We start from the raw sequence: 6,043 nt of genomic DNA on the forward strand, positions 1-6,043 counted from the left end.
CATCATTAGTTTCCTCACTAATTGGTGTAGTACTCACAGGAACAGATTTCTATGATGAACTACTTTCCAATAAGGGAGCAGGTACAATTACCTCATCAAGTTCTACTTTCCTCCCACTCACTTCTTTCGAGAGAAACTCCTTCTCTAGAAAGGATCCATTCTCAGCAACGAATATGTTGCCTTCGGATCTGTAATAGAATGTGTACCCAACATTTTCTTTTGGGGATCCTATGAAGATGCACTTCTCCGATTTGGGTTTGAGCTTATCAGGTTGAAACTTTTTCACATAAGCATTGCAACCTCAAACTTTAGGAAAGGACAACTTTGGTTTCTTACCAAACCACAGTTCATACGGTGTCGCCTCAATGGATTTAGATGGTGCCCTTTTTAACGTGAATGCAGCTGTCTCTAATGCATAACCCTAAAACTATAGTGATTAATCGGTAAGAAACATCATAGATTGCACTATATCCAATAATAGTACGGTTATGACGTTCGGACACACCATTATGCTGTGGTGTTCCAGGTGGCTTGATTTTGTGAAACTACTCCACATTGTTTTAATTGAAGACCAAACTCGTAACTCAAATATTTGTCTTTGCGATCAGATCGTAGAAACTTTATTTTCTTGTCACGATGATTTTCCACTTCACTCTGAAGTTCTTTGAACTTTTCAAATGTTTCAGACTTGTGTTTCATCAAGTAGATATACTCATATCTGCTCAAATCATCTGTGAAGATCAGAAAATAATGATTCCTGCCGCGAGCTTCAATATTCATCAGACTACATACATCAGTATGCATGATTTCCAACAAATCTGTTGCTTGCTACATTGTCCCGGAGAACGGAGTCTTAGTCATCTTGCCCATGAGGCATGGTTCGCAAGCATCAAGTGATTCCAAAAGTCCATCAGCATGGAGTTTCTTCATGCGCTTTATACCAATATGACCTAAACGGCAGTGCCACAAATAAGTTGCACTATCATTATTAACTTTGCATCTTTTGGTTTCAATATTATGAATATGTGTATCAGTACGATCGAGATCCAACGAACCATTTTCATTGGGTGTATGACCATAGAAGGTTTTATTCATGTAAACAGAACAACAATTATTCTCTAACTTAAATGAATAACCGTTTTGCAATAAACATGATCAAATCATATTCATGCTCAACGCAAACACCAAATAACATTTATTTAGGTTTAACACTAATCCCAAAAGTATAGGGAGTGTGCGATGATGATCATATCAATCTTGGAACCACTTCCATCACACATCGTCACTTCACCCTTAACTAGTCTCTGTTCATTCTGCAAATCCCGTTTCGAGTTACTACTCTTAGCAACTAAAGCAATAACAAATACCGAGGGGTTGTTACGAACACTAGTAAAATACACATTAATAATCTGTATATCAAATATACCATTGTTCACTTTGCCATCCTTCTTATCCGCCAAATACTTGGGCAGTTCTGCTTCCAGTGACCAGTCCCTTTGCAGTAGAGGCACTTAGTCTCGGGCTTAGGACCAGACTTGGGCTTCTTCACTTGAGCAGCAACTTGCTTGCCGTTCTTCTTGAAGTTCCCCTTCTTCCCTTTGCCCTTTTCTTGAAACTAGTGGTCTTGTCTACCATCAACACTTGACATTTTTCTTGATTTCTACCTTCATTGATTTTAGCATTACAAAGAGCTTGGGAATCGTTTCCGTTATCCCTTGCATATCATAGTTCATTATGAAGTTCTACTAACTTGGTGATGGTGACTAGAGAGTTCTGTCAATCACTATCTAATCTGGAAGATTAACTCCCACTTGATTCAAGCGATTGTAGTACCCAGACAATCTGAGCACATGCTCACTGCTTGGGCTATTCTCCTCCATCTTTTAGCTATAGCACTTGTTGGAGACTTCATATCTCTCAACTCGGGTATTTGCTTGAAATATTAACTTCAACTCCTGGAACATCTCATATGGTCCATGACATTCAAAACGTCTTTGAAGTCCCGATTCTAAGCCGTTTAAGCATGGTGCACTAAACTATCAAGTAGTCATCATATTGAGTTAGCCAAATGTTCATAACGTCTGCATATGCTCCTGCAATAGGTCTGTCACCTAGTGGTGCATTAAGGACATAATTCTTCTGTGCAGCAATGAGGATAATTCTCAGATCACGGATCCAATCCGCATCATTGCTACTAACATCTTTCAACTTAATTTTCTCTAGGAACATATCAAAAATAAAACAGGGGGCTAAACGCGAGCTATTGATCTACAACATAGATATGCTAATACTACCAGGACTAAGTTCATGATAAATTAAAGTTCAATTAATCATATTACTTAAGAACTCCCACTTAGAAAGACATCCCTCTAATCTTTTAAGTGATCACGTGATCCAAATCAACTAAACCATAATCGATCATCACGTGAAATGGAGTAGCTTTCAATGGTGAAGATCAATATGTTGATCATATCTACTATATGATTCACGTTCGACATTTCGGTCTCAGTGTTCCGAGGCCATATCTGCATATGCTAGGCTCATCAAGTTTAACTTGAGTATTCTGTGTGTGCAAAACTGGCTTGCACCCATTGTAGATGGACGTAGAACTTATCACACCCGATCATCACGTGGTGTCTGGGCATGACGAACTTTGGCAACGGTGCATACTCAGGGAGAACACTTTTATCTTGAAATTTAGTGAGAGATCATCTTATAATGCTACCGTCAATCAAAGCAATATAAGATGCATAAAAGATAAACATCACATGCAATCAATATAAGTGATATGATATGGCCATCATCATCTTGTGCTTGTGATCTCCATCTCCGAAGCACCGTCATGATCACCATCGTCACCGGCGCGACACCTTGATCACCATCATAGCATCGTTGTCGTCTCGCCAATATTATGCTTCCATGACTATCGCTACCGCTTAATGAAAAAGTAAAAGCATTACAGCGCAATTGCATTGCATACAATAAAGCGACAACCATATGGCTCCTGCCAGTTGCCGATAACTCGGTTATAAAACATGATCATCTCATACAATAAAATTTAGCATCATGTCTTGACCATATCACATCACAACATGCCCTGCAAAAACAAGTTAGACGTACTCTACATTGTTGTTGCAAGTTTTACGTGGCTGCTACGGGCTTAGCAAGAACCGTTCTTACCTATGCATCAAAACCACAATGATAGTTTGTCAAGTTGGTGCTGTTTTAACCTTCACAAGGACCGGGCGTAGCCACACTCGGTTCAACTAAAGTTGAAGAAACTGACACCCGCCAGCCACCTATGTGCAAAGCACGTCGGTAGAACCAGTCTCGCGTAAGCGTACGCGTAATGTCGGCCCGGGCCGCTTCATCTAACAATACCGCCGAATGAAAGTATGACATGCTGGTAAGCAGTATGACTTATATCACACACAACTCACTTGTGTTCTACTCGTGCATATGACATCTACGCATAAAACCTGGCTCGGATGCCACTGTTGGGGAACGTAGTAATTTCAAAAAAAATCCTACGTACACGCAAGATCATGGTGATGCATAGCAACGAGAGGGGAGAGTGTTGTCCACGTACCCTCGTAGACCGAAAGCGGAAGTGTTAGCACAACGCGGTTGATGTAGTCGAATGTCTTCACGATCCGACCGATCCAAGTACCGAACGCACGGCACCTCCGAGTTCAGCACACGTTCAACTCGATGACGTCCCTCGAACTCCGATCCAGCCGAGTGTTGAGGGAGAGTTTCATCAGCACGACGGCGTGGTGACGATGATGATGTTCTACCGACGCAGGGCTTCGCCTAAGCACCGCTACGATATGATCGAGGTGGATTATGGTGGAAGGGGGCACCGCACACGGCTAAGAGATCAAGAGATCAATTGTTGTGTCTATGGGGTGCCCCCTGGCCACGTATATAAAGGAGTGGAGGAGGGGAGGGGCCGGCCCTCTCTATGGCGCGCCCTAGGGGAGTCCTACTCCCACCGGGAGTAGGATTCCCCCTTTCCTAGTAGAACTAGGATCCCTTCCAAGTAGTAGGAGTAGGAGAGAAGGAAAGGGAAGGGAAAAGGAGAAGGAAGGAAGGGAGCACCCCCCCCCCCCCTCCCTAGTCCAATTCGGACCAGCCCATGGGGAGGGGTGCGGCCACCTTTTGAGGCCTTCCTCTCCTTTCTCGTATGGCCCATTAAGGCCCAATACGAATTCCCGTAACTCTCCGGTACTCCCGAAAATACCCGAATCACTCGGAACCTTTCCGATGTTCAAATATAGTCGTCCGATATATCGATCTTTACGTCTCGACCATTTCGAGACTCCTCGTCATGTCCCCGATCTCATCCGGGACTCCGAACTCCTTCGGTACATCAAAACACATAAATTCATAATATAACCGTCATCGTAGCATTAAGTGTGCGGACCCTACGGGTTGGAGAACTATGTAGACATGACCGAGACACATCTCCGGTCAATAACCAATAGCGGAATCTGGATGCTCATATTGGCTCCTACATATTCTACGAAGATCTTTATCGGTCAGACCGCATAACAACATACGCGGTTCTCTTTGTCATCGGTATGTTATTTGCCCGAGATTCGATCGTCGGTATCCAATACCTAGTTCAATCTAGTTACCGGCAAGTCTTTTTACTCGTTCCATAATACATCATCCCGTAACTAACTCATTAGTTATCATGCTTGCAAGGCTTATAGTGATGTGCATTACTGAGAGGGCCCAAAGATACCTCTCCGACAATCGGAGTGACAAATCCTAATCTTGATCTATGCCAACTCAACAAGTACCATCGGAGACACCTGTAGAGCACCTTTATAATCACCCAGTTCCGTTGTGATGTTTGGTAGCACACAAAGTGTTCCTCCAGTATTCGGGAGTTGCATAATCTCATAGTCATAAGAACATGTATAAGTCATGAAGAAAGCAATAGCAACAAACTAAACGATCAAGTGCTATGCTAATGGAATGGGTCAAGTCAATCACATCATTCTCCTAATGATGTGATCCTGTTAATCATATGACAATTCATGTCTATGGTTAGGAAACATAACCATCTTTGATCAACGAGCTAGTCAAGTAGAGGCATACTAGTGACACTCTGTTTGTCTATGTATTCACACAAGTATTATGTTTCCGGTTAATAAAATTCTAGCATGAATAATAAACATTTACCATGATATAAGTAAATAAATAATAACTTTATTATTGCCTCTAGGGCATATTTCCTTCACCTGGGGGAGGCCTGTGGGGCCCATAAGACACCAGGGCGCGCCAGAGGCCCTTGGGGCGCCCTGATGGGTTGTGGGGCCCACGGGTGTCTCCTCCACAGCCTCTTAGCTCTATAAATACCCAAATATTCCAGAAACCCTGGGGTAGTCGACGAAACACAATTCCAGCCGCCGCAAGTTCCAGAACCACGAGATCCAATCTAGAGCCCTATTTCGGCACTCCGTGGAGGGGAACACGATCACTGAGGGGTTCATCATCCTCATTGGTGCCTCTCCGATGATGCGTGAGTAGTTTATCATCAACCATTTTGAGACTCCTCGTCATGTCCGTGATCATATCCAGGACTCCGAACTACCTTCGGTACATCAAAACACAAAAACTCATAATACCGATCGTCACCGAACTTTAAGCGTGCAGACCCTACGGGTTTGAGATCTATGTAGACATGACCGAGACTCGTCTCCGGTCAATAACCAATAGCGGAACCTAGATTCTCATATTGGCACCCACATATTCTACGAAGATCTTTATTGGTCAAACCGCATAACTGTTGGAAATATGCCCTAGAGGCAATAATAAAATGGTTATTATTATATTTCTTTGTTCATGATAATTGTCTATTGTTCATGCTATAATTGTGTTATCCGGAAATCGTAATACATGTGTGAATACATAGACCACAACACGTCCCTAGTGAGCCTCTAGTTGACTAGCTCGTTGATCAAAAGATAGTCATGGTTTCCTGACTATGGACATTGGATGTCATTGATAACGGGATCACATCATTAGGAGA

This window comes from Triticum urartu, chromosome 2A (assembly GCF_056163025.1).
Source record: "Triticum urartu cultivar PI428250 chromosome 2A, HENAU_Tu73, whole genome shotgun sequence".
NCBI lineage: Eukaryota > Viridiplantae > Streptophyta > Magnoliopsida > Poales > Poaceae > Triticum > Triticum urartu.